The sequence below is a fragment of the Pseudochaenichthys georgianus genome, chromosome 22, assembly GCF_902827115.2.
Source record: "Pseudochaenichthys georgianus chromosome 22, fPseGeo1.2, whole genome shotgun sequence".
Classification (NCBI taxonomy): domain Eukaryota; kingdom Metazoa; phylum Chordata; class Actinopteri; order Perciformes; family Channichthyidae; genus Pseudochaenichthys; species Pseudochaenichthys georgianus.
Window position 1 is genome coordinate 5,881,253 of NC_047524.1, and position 15,607 is coordinate 5,896,859.

Consider the following 15,607-nt stretch of genomic DNA (forward strand, 5'->3'; position numbering starts at 1 on the left):
GGTAAAAAGGTTCGCATGAACTACTTTTAGTACCGGCTCTTTTTGGTGTGAACGCGATCATGAACTAAGTTCGCATGAACCTTTGTGGGAAAAGTACCGCAGTGTAAACGCGGCTATAGTTACCAAGGTGGTTGCTAGGGACGCTGCTATCGATATTATTTCTGTTATGTTGTGTAACTGTTTAATGGTGTTACCTTTATTGCTACCCCCTTCCCCGTCAATGTATAGTGTTGGTCCACAGCGCAAACGTATTAGTTTAACAAAATCTGCATCTAAAGATACGTTATTTTCCCCTGTGCAATTCCAGTCTCACATCTCACAGCACATCGTCATTAACAAATACCGGAAACAGACCGAAAACATTATATAAAATAATACTTTATTCCGAGTGTGCTTGCTTTTCTCTTTGAAAGTCATCACATAACGGCATTGTAATACACGGTTCGGCTGCATTACATATTACATATCTGCCGTAGTTCTGTATTTATAGAGCCCTGATGAGAAGACTTCTAGACAAACATGAGGAACTGAAAACGTGACGTGGATCATAAATATATCAGCCATTAAACAACATCTTACATTTCTTTTCACACAATACGTCTCCTTGCAGTATCAACACTAATTCGGCTCACTTTTATATTTGATCCAATTGGTAGATAGGCTGTATTTACACAATAAAGGTGCACAGCTGATATAAAGGGACACCTAGTGGTTAAAGCATGTTATTGAATTTCATTATTTTTATTATTAGATATTAATACGATCCCTATAAAGTATATTCATTACTCATTATTCTCTACTAATAGATAATTAAAGACTGTATATAATGACTATTTTGCACATCCCTTTCAAGATTTCAAGATTTTCTAAGGTTTATTGACATATCATATTCACAAACGGTGTAGTTATGCATTGAATGAAAAACTTGGGTCGCAGGTTCCTCAATAGTGCATTACAAGACATCTATCAATATGTGTGCATACCTCCAGCAATGTTAACTATGTTGAAGCACTTATTTTAACTGATAGTATACGTATTATACTCTTATAAGATGTATGCAGATATTTCATCTCCGGCCTTGTCAGGTATTGAACAATCAATAAATAAAGAACACAGAATTGTTGAATATAAAACACAGAATTTGTGTGATTATACTAAATGATTTACAAATAAACACCACTGCATATTTACAACTGTTACACATGCTGATGTAACGCAAATGTTCCAACTTGGGATCAATAAAGTATATCTTATCTTAAGCTGATCGATGGCTACTGCCATATTTGCAAAATGTGCCTCTGAACCTTGACAAGTGCATGTTTCAGGCTTATCAATTAATGTAATATAATGTAATGTTATCACAGGGGTCACAAACATAAGACCAGCTGTTAAATAAAGCTCTTCTGACCTTAGCTGTCGTGTGGGTATATATATTAATGCTGCCCATTATGGGCACAAGCAATTTTCACCCATTTATTAATTATATGTTTTAAATGTGAGTGTTTCCTATCCCCTAAACCTCCAGGGATGTACACAGTTTAATACTGGCAACTTCTTATTATGGGAAATATGAAAACGTCTTTTAAAACTACAACTCCCAGTAGAGACGTGCCATAGATAGAGAACATGTTGCGAAACACAATAGCCAGCATGTGTAGTTCTGGGGACGGGGTGGGGGAGGGGGGGACGCGGTGGACCCGTTCAAATCCAGTTTTGGACAGTCTGCCGTGGTTCCATCCCATTTCAAGTGCTGTTCGACGCTCGGCGTAACCCTCAGAGCACACTCTCCAATCACAGAGCTTGAGGACTATCACGGGGTTTGTCAAGCGAAGCGGAGAGAATACTTACTTCCCGGTGTAATATTCTGACTGACTCCAACTTGTGTTTGTTTATTAATCAAACAAATAAATAAACACAAGGATAATTATGTGTTATTGTTGAGTAAATGGAGAATTGCACAGGGGGAAATAACGTAGGCTATCTACAGTATGCCACAATTTTAGATGCGGATTTTGTTAAACTAATACGTTTGTGCTGTGGACCAACACATTGACGGGGAAGGGGGTAGCAATAAAGATAACACCATTAAATAGTTACACAACATAACAGAAATAATATCGATAGCAGCGTCCCTAGCAACAAGTAACAAGTAGTTAATAATAATAAAAGACATTAAGAAAAAGGCATTTTAAACAGTCATTAAAAAGCAACACAATCTACCTGCATTGCATTACTCTAAACGTGTAATAACGTGCTTTAACCAGTAGGTGGTTTGGGTTAAAAAGCTGTCAAGTTTACAGTGTTAACAAAATAAAATATACTGCTTTTTCTGGTTTCGTTTACGACGGATATATTTAGTTATTGTTTTGATATTTGTAACACAAAAGCGATGGAAAAAACCCATAGCAACCAAGAAAAGATGGTCTTAACATGACCCAGCGGTCTAGTAGTTAATAAAAAACAATAATAGCAAAACAAAATATTACTACTAACTTTATTGTGAAATTCAAACTGAACGGTAAAAGAATAGTTTCCGGTCTATTCTGAGCCCGATTTCTGTAGATAAATAAAAAATAAAGAACTACGACAGATGTGTAATATATTTAATGCAGCCGAACCATTTATTACAATGCATTCATGTGATGACTTTCAAAGAGTAAAGCAACAACTGCTGAATAAAGTAGGATTTTATCTTTTACGAAACGTTTTTTTTTTCATATGGAATGCAGTTGGAGGTCAACCAATCACAGAGCTTGAGAACTAATCACGGGGTTTGTCAAACAGAGCACATGGTGTAGTCCTAAACGATAGCTGGGGATTCTGGGTAGTGTAGTGTCTTCTGCCATCCTTTACTCCGAAAAAAGATTTGTTTCTCCGAATCGAAGGGGAAAAATACAAAAGCATTGCACACAATTTAAACCAATCAATGTTGTGTAATTAACAAGGATAATCTGGTGTTTTTTAGTCGATGAGTAGTGCAGATATCACTGTAAAATCAATCGACAGTAAGAGGAATACTTACTTCCGGGTGTACAATTCTCCGTTATCCAATGGGAATGGACACATTGCCTTTAAGGGCAGCCGACACAAACGAATGCCGTGCTTCCATGAGCGTCAAATCCCGCCGCAGATGGGAATACATTGCAATCAGTTGAAAGCTATTTGCGTCCCTTTATGAAGCTGAAGGAGCCTAGGAGCGTCACAACTGCACGCCACGGGACCCTGACCAAACGACGTGTGTTGGAAAGGGAGCTGTATACTTTTCAATAATCCAAACATCTTTAGAATATGATCACAACCAATAACAAATCATTTAAACTGGTTTATTCTTATTTTATGTTACCTATAGTTAGCATTCTTTCTTTTTATTTATGCATATTTTACTAATCACTCCCCTTTTAAACTGTTGCAAGAACGTGATTGGTTGGTATTCATTGTGGGGGGTGGGGGGAGGAGGGGTGTTGGATAGATATAGAGTTGTAGTAAGTATATACTGTAGAGTTCGCTAAGATTGAGGTTTCGTTTATGCATAGGGTAGATTCTTTTAATTACATTTCCTTTTTTTTGTGTGTATTTTTTACATTTTGGATTTGCTTGGCGAGCTACTTATTGAGGGCTTGCGAGCTACCGGTAGCTCGCGGTCGATGTGTTGGAGAGACCCCTGTGTTAGATAGTAAAGAAATGGACTGAAGACCGGATGGATGTGATGTGGAGCGGGGCTTCTGATGATGATCTGAGGGAAGTCCGGGAATTGAATGTGATGAGAACTGAGTGAATGGGGCGAAGGAGGATCACATCGATTTCACACTGAAATGACAACTGACAGCAGCAGAGGGACAGTTTGAAAAGTTAATAGCAATACTACAATTGGCTCCCAGAGATTTTGTGGGAAAGAAACTCCCTCCGGGGGGAACATTTGGATTTTAGCCTCTGCAAACCATTTTGAACACACTACAGGAAAGAGAATACCCCTAAAAGCATAAAAGGGGGTCTTTAAACTGTTGTTATTCTTTAAGAGTTTATATTTAATCTGGGAACTTCTCTCAGTGGCAGCAGCAGTGAGGTGGCTCTGCATGCTGCACCGCCTACACACTCTCACCAAGAGCTTCCACTTCCTCTCCTGCATCAGTCCAGGGGAGCTGTCACCCCGCCTGACAGAGCTTCATTATTACTGGATCCATAGGAGACGCTGCTTCAATCGTTAGCACTGCTTCACTTGAGTGCTACTGTCTCATACCTTCACAGCTGCTTTACAGGATCCTGTTTGTTATTGCTCCACATGTAAGGTGTCATCACACTGATATGCTTTCAGCTTACTGTTCTCAAACTTGGCACAACTATTGACTTTGTTACATGTTTTTAAACAAGGTTCATATAAAGTCACACACAGCAGGCGAATAAGAAGTCCAAGTTAGCTTGAAATTGGACATGACCGACTTCTTGTAATATCGCAGCTCTGTAGAGTTGACATTTTGGGTAAAGGTGTCAAAGTAAATCCGATGTTCACACCATGTAGGAACATAAGATCAAAGTAATGATCAACCCCCGGTCAGTCTTGTCACGCTAATTACGTGACAAACTTATGATATTATAGCATGTTGACATTTTTGTTCACTAGTGTGGAAATATTGTTGTGTGTTGTTGATGTTGATTATACATAAATTATTCTGAATCTTTGGATTATTTTCAAATGTTTCACATTTCCAAATGTAATATAAACGTTCTGTAAGAATGAATAGCTCTTTGTAATTGTGTATTATGCTATTATATTAGCAGAAATCATTGGGAACATGTTCTTAAAAGGACTATTACATAATTGTTATCTAAATTATTTCAAAACTAGTTGTCATGACAGCCCTATAACTGGTTGTTCTTTATACTATACAAACATGGGATTGCTTGATGGGATCATTCTGTCCTTGATGGATCCAAAACGCCTGTTAACGCTATAAATCTCAATACAAAAGACACTGCCTGATACATTTAATGACAGACGTTGTCAAAAAATACTTGTCTATTCATAGTTGTGTTTATAAATAGCTCCGTCGCGATTTTATTCAATTTTATATAAGGTTGTTTCTTTAAAAATCACGTAAATATATAAAAAACTGTGGACAATCATGAGGTCCTAGAGAAGCACCCTACTGAGTACTTTCACTATTATGAATACTCTCATGTAATGTGCATTATTTATGTCAGGGATTTAGTCTCACACACTTCTTTCTGTTGTTTCATAAAATCCCGTTAGACTTTTCATGTCTCACTCGGTCAATGCCATTTTAAGGTCAAGATTTGCGGGTGTATCGCTGGTGCAGACGGAGGCTCTCGGTATGTCAGTGAACATGGAGAAGCTTCTCTGTGAATTTCAGCCTTGGCAGTCTACAGTATGCACTTCAAATTCTTTCTGACACAGAGAGAGCCTAGATAGTCATTTGTGTCCGACCTGATCTGTCTCTGCAGGACGTATTACTTGTGAATGTGGGTTTCAGTGTCCATGAGTGTACACACAGAGCAGGAGGCCAGTAGGACGACTGGCTTATATCAGGTCAGGGGGAGCTGTCCCTCTCCCTCATTAAAACATGCCACTGGCTCCAAACTCGTGACCATGGAGCTAAACTCGGAAAGCTTCCCTCCAAGTGACAAGGACCATATTCCCACTGAGCTGCCCTCTGCTCACTAGGCCACACGAGCAGGGGACGTACGCAGCACCAGCAGTGGCAAAGGAATAGAGTCGAACATGGCCAAAATTCAATTTCAAACCCACTCTTGCACAGCGACATCAAACCCAGCCAAAGCACAAATGTATTCCATCCGATGTAGCCAAGAGATTCAAAATGATAATTTGCTCATGCTGAATGATATTGCTGTGAAAGCTTGACAGAGCATAAGGTAGCATGGGAGAGAAATGGAAGGAGACGGGTGCAAATCTGTCAATACGCATTATCATTTCATCCTGATCTCACATGGAGCTCACCAAACGCAGATAACAGGGCGCCGAAACCCAATGGTGCGTCTTCTAATCTGCCGCCTTACATAATGAAACATCAACTCACCTCCTCGCTCATCACGGGTCATCTCCCAAGGAGTGTACGACCGCAGAGCTCTGCCAAACACTAGCATCAAAGCTCTGTCTATTTTTATCTTTTTAAACGACACTGTTAATTAGCATTCATTCACAATCAGTAATTAATGCGGAGTAGATCCTTTGCCAGTGAGGGCATCTACAGCAGAGAAAGAAAACGATAACATAACTCAGTGATGATGGCGCCGTCACCGAAACAAAGACTTCAACAGTTTCAAGGTTAGCGTTTCATTCTCTGAAATCTAATTGTCTGCCGACATGTGCCCTCCGGGTTAAAACACACATTTGGAGAGCACGTTGTAAAAGTTATAATTGGGGGTCAGTGATGCATTCGCTGCCCAGGTTTGCAATCAGCATGTCCTCGGCGCGTCACCTTGTCCGACCTGGGGACTCGCTCGAGTAGAGGCACACACACACTTTACAAAACACACAGAGAGCTTAGGCGGTACAGGAGGTTACATGGACACACACTTCAGCAGTCACACACACAAAGCAGACGGATGCTGACTCGTTGTAATGCACCTGGCAGATTGGAGAGGGGAAGAGGTTTATTTACTGATGTTTTATGGAACACTAATGCAAAAAAGCCAGTCTGAAAACCAGAGCTTAACGATACTATCGTGCATAAGATCCAGCAACAGGCAATCTAGTACCAATGTTTATATGCACAGAATTGTAAATTATAAGAATGTAAAGTAGTTCATAATAAATTTTAAAAAAAAATATAAAAAAAACGTGATCAATTGGGGAACACTCCTAGTAATAGGTAATAAAGTATTGCATTAACTCTTTCTATGAAATGCTAAATACTGTTTATGTGCAGTCGACACACTTCTAGGGAGAGTCTCTGTAGCCTGGAGGTTCAGCTCCACGGACAGAGCACAGCGACAACTGCTAATAGACCACATATCACCTCCCAATAATCAAATTCTCAACTTTTCTGTGATTGTTATTCTTTTTTTGAATCCCATAAGTTCTGCTCTGACAGCACTTATTACCTGCAAAGCACTTAATTGTCAGGTAGGGTTAAATAGAAAGTCTGCAGCCACTATCTCTAGTGTAACAACGTCCTCATATGTAACACATTAGATCCTAAACACTCTGCCAGATGTTGTGGGTCATGGTATTAAAACGCTGCCCCCTGAGTCTAGGGGGGGGGTCTTTCTGGTACGACTTCAAACTGTGTCTCTGACCATTGAAAATATAGCGGGAATCAGGGCCATGATGTAATACCACCTCACACCTGAAGGCCATTATTGTTTCATCAACTTCTCATACTCTTTCATTCATTTTTTTTATTTTTTTATTTGACTTTAACTTTAACTATATATTTATTTGTTGTTCCTCTATTTTATTTTATCTTCACTAGATATGTAAAGCGTCTTTAAGCACCTGTAAAAGCGCTAACAAATTAAATCTATTATTATTATTGTGCAAAAGAAGACTATCAGACTCACTTGCTTTTATATTTCCCCTTTGCCCAGCGTCGTGTTTAGGCTGATATTCTGTTGGGATGAAGGTCATTTGATTTGTTCTTGTATTTCCTTGACTATGGAAAGATGTGATTGGTTGCTAGGAGCAGTTTGTATTCAAAATGTTTCTATTCAAGACTTTCTTATGAAGTTTTTCAAGGGGGGTAGTGGTGGTCTAATGGATAGTGAGGTGAGTTCAAATCCTGCCTGGAACACTACCACTAGTGTGCCCTTGAGTAAGGCACTTAGCCCTTAGTTACTCCAGGAAGAATGTCCCTGTAATTGGTAAGTATGAAGGTAGATATGGTGCAAAATGCGAGAGCGTGAAAACCTGATGTGAGCACTTGCAGAAAAAAAATCTGAGTTTGTGTGCTTACATTTACACTTGTATAAAATATCCACGTAACTGTGAACTAAATGTACACTTGTATAAAATAACCACGTAACTGTGAACCAAATGTACACTTGTAAAAAATATCCACGTAACTGTGAACTAAATTTGAAGTCACAGAAGAAAAAAAAAAATGGTGTAGCTTGTAGAAAAAAAATGAACTTAGAGATGAAATGTTCACTTGCAGAAAAATACATATTTTTTAAATATATTTTCCATTACAACTGCAACTTTATTTATTACAACCTCTCAAATCAGTCATTACAACTTGACGAATCTGCTCTGTGGCAGTATAAATCGACGGATCTGCGGTCTTGACTTTTGCTACACTTCTTGCGATAAATGTGTCGCAAAAGTAATTTTCACCTGTAGATGTGGGGGGAGGGAGGGGGGTTGGAGCGAAGGGGCGGAGCTATCAGAACAACGAGGCTTGGGTCAGTCACAGTCACAGTCAGGTCGAACCGGATGACTGCGGGGCTACTGTTCGTGTCGCTACCAGTCCGCTGACATGGCGCGTCAATCAACGGTAAGTTTCACCCAGTACTTGCCCAGTATTACTTTGAATATTATTATTGTGATTGAGGATTAAATCCGCTTTGAAGACCACCGTTTTATATCGTGCAGTTTAGCGGCGAAATAACGTCAGTCAGCCAGCTAACGCTAGCTTTGTTGAGTGTATGCTAGCTAAACAAGTAGTGGCTGTAGTCTATACAGCAGTAATTCATATATTATAGCCTACTGCTTTGGCACTAACGGTTGATAAGCGTTTATGAAAATAAAACCAATTGAACTGTACTGAAATAATGACAAGTTTTATAATTGTCTTGGGCTCCTGCTGTGTTTTTAAAGCCTTTGTAAATTATCCATGCTATTTTCTATTTAGCTAACGTCGAAGTAGTGTATGTGAAATAAACCTCACAATAAGATGTGTGTATATTACAATTATTAATGTTATATTTCAAGATGATTACTTAGATATTACAATATGGTTGGTTGAGCTGGAGTTCATTATTGAGCTTACAAGTTAACGTCACAGTCATCTGAATAACAAACCCAAACCTTGTTGTTTTTATTAATTGTATTACAAATTGATATCAAATAAACAGTAAGCATTGGTAACACAATTTCCAAAGTTACAGTAAAATAAAAAGGACCCTGACTCTACACAATCCAACATGTTCAACAGAAGAGAATGGTTATATTGTTTGTACACATGGTTACTTTACATATATATCTGTTTGTTTAAGCTTAAGGTGTCCAGGTGATGCAGACAGGCTGGACCAGAGAGTGAGAGACAGAACTGGACTCCAGCACAGGTACTAAGACTCTTTTTTCATACTGTACAAAGAATCAAGAAAGATATTGGTTTAAATGAATGAAGTATTGACTTGAATACACTGATATACATTCCATTAAACAATACTAGATCACCTACACATCAGTTAAGTTGAGGAGTTTTTCCATGCACAAAGTCACATTTAGATGTTAACAAGCAATATGACTTTGTCAGTTTTCTAATTTAATGTATTGAAGGCAAAGATATTTAACACATAGTGAGAACTGCTACTATTTATCTCTCAATATTGTCTGTAAAAAACGTGGTAAGTTATTCTTTCAGTGAGACAACAGAGCAAGCTTCTACAGTTGCACTATGTTTTGATAACAGTTCAATATTATTTTGATAATAACATATATTTCAATGTTGATGAATTTCATACTGTTCATTCATAATCTGATTACAATTAAAAAATAATTATATCAACAGCCCCATAACACACAAACACACCTCTTTCATAAATAACACACTTGTTCTGCAATAATGTTTTATGTTTCCTGTAATTTTTGTTAGGAAAGGACATGCCTGAAAGACACGACATCTTCTCCTTCTCTGAGGGTCAAGAAGAACATCCAAGAGGAACATTAAAAGCTGATGTTATGAGATTTTAAGACCAGTACAAGACATTCACTAAGAAACTACTTTTATTGTGAAAACAAAGATCTGCACACCGAATATTTTTGTAGTCTATCAGGACCATCATTTGTTTGTGACACTGCCTGCACCTTAGAGAAGGGGTGGTTATAGTCAGGCTTATAAAGTGTGGCGAAAAACATAGTCAGCTGATCGAATGCACCTATTTCCACATCTACACTCCATCAGCTGATTAATTCTATGTGCCTCACTTTATGAGCTTCACATCACTTGTGCCTTGTACCGCAGAGTTTGCAACGTCACAAATAAATGGGGCCAATCTTCAGTCAGATGTGAATGTGTAATCTAACATTTTCAGTAAGAATAATGGACAAAACGAGTGCAAATACAATTTCTTGAAATGTGAACCAAAAGTTAATCAAGTGTTTTAAATAAAAAGCACATATGGACAGAAGGTGTAAACCTAATAAATGTATAAGTAAACACATTTAGTCAAATAACGTGACAGACTAGGCCTGTGCAGTTGGTATCAGCTTTGCCCAGCATGGGCTCCTCCATCAGGCCTGGTCTTCCTCGCTGAGGAAAGACCCTCAGTCCTCTCCACACCAACAGACAGGACGTCCATCACACGGAGGTTTCTCCCTGAAGTCTCTGCAGCCCTCTGGACACCACGCTGTCTCAATCCGTCCACACTGAATATGAGAGGGGAAAAATGAAAATAATAAATGCTTTAGAGACAATAAAAAACATAAAGTTGACTGTTGAGTTGCTCAGTTTTTTTAGATTGTCAATACTATTACTGTATAACTAATATCTCAGGTTAAGAGGCACCTTCAAATAAAGATTGGTCTTTAAATACATGTTGTCTTTTGAATTGTTTGTCTAAAGTCAAGGATCTAGAACTGGTACTTAGTTTTAATGATACAGTCTGGTTATTATGCTGTTTGGAGGAGGCATCGGTAAGAGCACTAACTAGCTGTACACATGTAACACATGTACCTTAGCTTGACTTAAATGTATTAAACGTATAGTTCAGTGATGGCAAAATATAAATAACTAATGTCATGCAAACATATTAATATTTGCTTGATTCCAGAGTTGAATTTAGCACAATTGCATACAAACGTTAAGGGATTTTAAGATTCTGAAGTTCAATTGGTTTTATTTTCATAAACGGTTATCAACCGTTAGTGCCAAAGCAGTAGGCTATAATATATGAATTACTGCTGTATAGACGACAACCACTACTTGTTTAGCTAGAATAAACTCAACAAAGCTATCGTTAGCTGGCTAACTGACGTTATTTTGCCGCTAAACTGCACGATATAAAACGGTGGTCTTCAAAGCGGATGTAATCCTCAATCACAATAATAATATTCAAAGTAATACTGGGCAAGTAATGGGCCAAAATGTACCGTTCATTGATGCGCCATGTCAGCGGACTGGTAGCGACACGAACCGTTAGCCCCGCAGTCTCCAGTCACCCGAGCCTCGTCCTTCTGATAGCTCCGCCCCTTCGCTCCAACCCCCCTCCCTCCCCCACATCTACAGGTGAAAATTACTTTTGCGACACATTTATCGCAAGAAGTGTAGCAAAAGTCAAGACCGCAGATTCGTCGATTTATACTGCCACAGAGCAGATTCGTCAAGTTGTAATGACTGATTTGAGAGGTTGTAATAAATAAAGTTGCAGTTGTAATGGAAAATATATTTTAAAAATGTGTATTTTTCTGCAAGTGAACATTTCATCTCTAAGTTCATTTTGTTCCTACAAGCTACAAAACATTTTTTTTTCTTCTGTGACTTCAAATTTGGTTCACAGTTACGTAGATATTTTTTACAAGTGTAAATTTGATTCACAGTTACGTGGATATTTTATACAAGTGTACATTTGGTTCACAGTTACGTGGATATTTTATACAAGTGTAAATGTATGCACACAAGCACAGATTTTTTTTCTGCAAGTGCTCACATCAGGTTTTCACGCTCTCGCATTTTGCACCATATCTACCTTCATAGTAAGTCGCTTTGGATAAAAGCGTCAGCTAAATGAAATGTAAAAAAAGAAGAAGAATTTTTCTATTGATTTCCATCTTTCACCGCTCTGGCAATTTCAGTCATTTTCATTGCCACCATTGTTTGGAATATAGCGAGAAGGCTATATTTCTACAGTTCTTTTGTAAGAGACTTGAAGGAAGACATCGACCCAAACAACCTCATTTTTATGATATTGGCCTGTGCTGTCTATCTTAGCTTTTTCAGCCTACCTGGTGACCTTACAAGATAATAGTTATAAGGCTATGATGAATAAAGACACATTGGGTAAAGTTACCTCTTCCTCACTCACTCTTCAAAGTGTTTGTGTTGGGAGGGGTGTTGTCTTCCTGTCATCGTTGTGTTCGTATATTTACAGTCCTTGCAGTTGCAAACATTTGTGGACACGCATTTTTTACTAAATCCAGAAATAATCTTATTGTTTGTGTTAATCCCAACTGAGCAGAGCTACAGACACATACTGTACGAACACAACGCTGACAGGAAGACACACACATTTCAGGATAGACAATGTAATTCTCAGGCAACACTAATCTATACGGACATGACTAGGCCTACACAGCTGCACTGTTATTTCTCCCTTCCTCTCACAGGACACACAAACGATGATTTCATTCATACTTGCCACCATTTTAGAGTAACATGATGTGAATATAGCCGGATAGCAATCTTTCGCTGGGATTTTCAAATACCTTGATTAGATGATTATGGATAGAGCCATTCGATGGTGAAACAGACGTGGAACAGTCATGCAAATAAATGTCTGCACCTTTCCCCTCGCAGCGAGCTGTGCAGGCAGTGTGGGAGGAAGATGAATCGCTGAACAAATGTGAGATGTGGGCCGGCATGTACAGGTCTGAACCCAGGCTAACAGGAATTAGAGCAACTCTCATAATATTTTGACCACACTTCACAAACACATGTAGAACAGTGGTCGCTCAATGCAGTGTGTATTGCAAGCGGGAAAAACGTTGCCTGTTTATCCGGACCTCATTGTGTTCTTTTAATGGAGAGAAATAGTAGATGATGCAGGCGACAGAGGGATGTGTAGCTATTTTACTATTTGTATTTAGACATAGAGAAATAAGGAGCCCACATTTTAGAAACAGCCTCCAACTGCTCTCCAAACAGACTGTGTGGCGCTGAGTCTTCGAAGGAGAATATGATGCAACAAAATCAAAATATTATTACAGTAAGTTGCCAAAACTGCATTCCAGAAAATAACAACATACACAAGTGTAAATGTGCCAAATATCAGTAGAGACAGTTCAAACCGGAGAGACGTGATGTAAGAATTACATATTTATTGTTTACACGTCATATGAATGAAATGATTGCCATGATAATACAACAGGAGAATGGAATGGTGTTTGGCGATTAGGCCCCGGTTTGCAGGATAATCATTCAGGAGGGAAAGCACCGCTCCGATGAAATCCCCGGGGTCTAGACACTGGTGGTGGTGATGAGTAGGTGGGACCGGTCTGAAGGAGGAAGGGGGGAAGGGAGCCATAGAGTGACGTGTAAGTGACTCGTGTTAGGTCTTCCTTATTGAACTTGCGCTAAAGCTTTCATTTGTTACAATAGGGAACATACTGAGGGAGACTCAGGGAGGAAAACAACAGCAGCAAGGGTGTTTTATGACTCGTATGAATGCCCATGCACATTCAGGCTGTTTTTTTCAATGGGATGTTTTTCTCTGGGGAATTGGTTTCAGACTGAACATGTTTTGGTGCCACTTGGATTTCTTTAATCCAAAGAAATGTTTGGTATTTTGTGGATCTAAAAAGTGTCTCACCGTGCTCACCAAGGTACCCTTATAAATAGTTCTTCTGTCAGCCATTTGTTTCCATAGATTTTTTTTTATTCAACCATCTCATGCCACAGGAAGTACGGCTTCGTGCTACCCTCAATATTTTAAGATTCTTGTCAACAAATGTGCAGATCATGTCTATTTCATTCGGTTCAAACAAACCACAATCTTACATGCGTACTAGGGTAGGGTGTAGTTTGATGTGTGAACGTTTCTTTATAACTACGCACCACGCATGACCCACTGGGAGGGGACATCATGACCCACTGGTGTGACTTTATCTCCCAGCATGCCCTAGAGAGCACATGTGTCAAACTCAAGGCCCAGGGGACCACATCAGGCCCTTTGGTGGATTTAATCTCGGCCGAGCACACACACCTTCACTCCATCCTGAGGGTCTCCTCTGCTCAGAGCCTGACCCCAAACATTGATGAACTTGCACCCGAGATGAGATCTGGCTTGAACTAGCATCTCAGAGCAGCACAATGAGTTTCAATGTTTCCTTCTGCACTTTGTTTCTTGCGACAACAGGGCATGTTTGGTTTTTTCTTTGAGGGAAATTGTTTTGTTGAAGCTGTTGTTGGCCTGTGGAGAAATGTAATCATAAGAAATGACTGAGGAAAAGCTGCGGATAGAGCCATAAGAAATTAATGCAACTGATTATTTATTGTTTAATGTTGTTTTTATAGGCAATAATTGAAGCTTTGTTAGTTCCTGGTTTAATATGTGCAATAAGTTCATTTCAATACGTTTTGCAATAAACATTGAACCAGTCCGGCCCTCGACTAGAACCCATTTTTTTATTTTGGCCCACTGTGTATTTGAGTTTGACACCCCTAGAGAAATACCACAATGAAAGCTGAAGCATGAAACTGGAAATGAACGGTTCCATTGACTGTCTGCTGGTTGTTGAATTCTTTTAAAAATATTTTACAGAAAAAGCACTCGAATTAATAATTATTCCTGAACAGTATTGTCTCAAACCAGTGATCATAAATGTCAGCTCACTGTTAAATGGCGTCCCTGTTGCATTTTTTATATTTTTCAATTGAAGCCGCCACTTATCCCCCGGCTAGCCGTGGGAATAAGATTCTGTTCCTACAGCCGAAACATTACAAGCAATCAACAATAAAGACAAGTGTCAAACCGTTTTCTTCTGAAACACAGGTAAGGATTTTAAAGGTCAGAAAGACAGCGCCCAGACAATTGCTGATACTAATGGCCTTGTTTCTCTAACTGAGAAAATTGGTGACAATTACAGAGACTGACATTGGGCTCCCTGGATTTACAGGCACAACAGCAACCATATCAAATTCAGGAAACATGGTTTTCATAGTCCCTCTCCTCCCAACAGCACTTGTGCTCACAAGCTGATGATATTTCAAGTTGATTTCTCCACCAACACTGTGGTCTGCAACGGTTCGAACCCCCTCTTTTGTACCATCTCAACATTGACAAAATACGTCATGTAAACATCTGTTCTGCTTTGTGCGCCTTGGCTTCACATTAAGACAGGAATAACATACTGAGAGCAGGGGATAATGGGATGTCTTGTTGACAACCAGTCGTTCTGTGGTCAGGATCATTGTCATCTCGCAGGACGCCCCGCTCCGGCTGCCTGGCACGGAGCAGCGTGTGCAGCTGGCAGGGTGGACGATGTTCAGCATGCTGTCAGATATGCCCTCTAATGGGCTCGTGCTTCAGGATAGAAGACATTTTTAAGGGCTGCTTCAATTATGGGAATGAGCCTTGATTAATTCCTCAGTACTCAGTTATATCATTCTGTACATTTATGTTCTCACTCCTCCCGTAGCAGGACGGCTTTGTATGGCAATTTCAGATGGTGTATTCGGATTCAAGTGTGTAA

General features: G+C 39.3%; 1 protein-coding gene and 1 long non-coding RNA gene across 2 annotated transcripts in view; both read left to right on the plus strand.

Annotated features, from left to right (window-relative positions):
• The window catches only part of gfra4a (GDNF family receptor alpha 4a), a 163,858-nt gene that overhangs the window by 95,702 nt on the left and 52,549 nt on the right, over positions 1 to 15,607 (plus strand). The gene's annotated exons all lie outside the window — the stretch shown is intronic.
• LOC139436045 (uncharacterized) lies at positions 8,359 to 9,892 on the plus strand. The gene is made up of 3 exons (XR_011645249.1): positions 8,359 to 8,471; positions 9,193 to 9,261; positions 9,795 to 9,892. It is a non-coding gene; the product is annotated as an uncharacterized lncRNA (long non-coding RNA).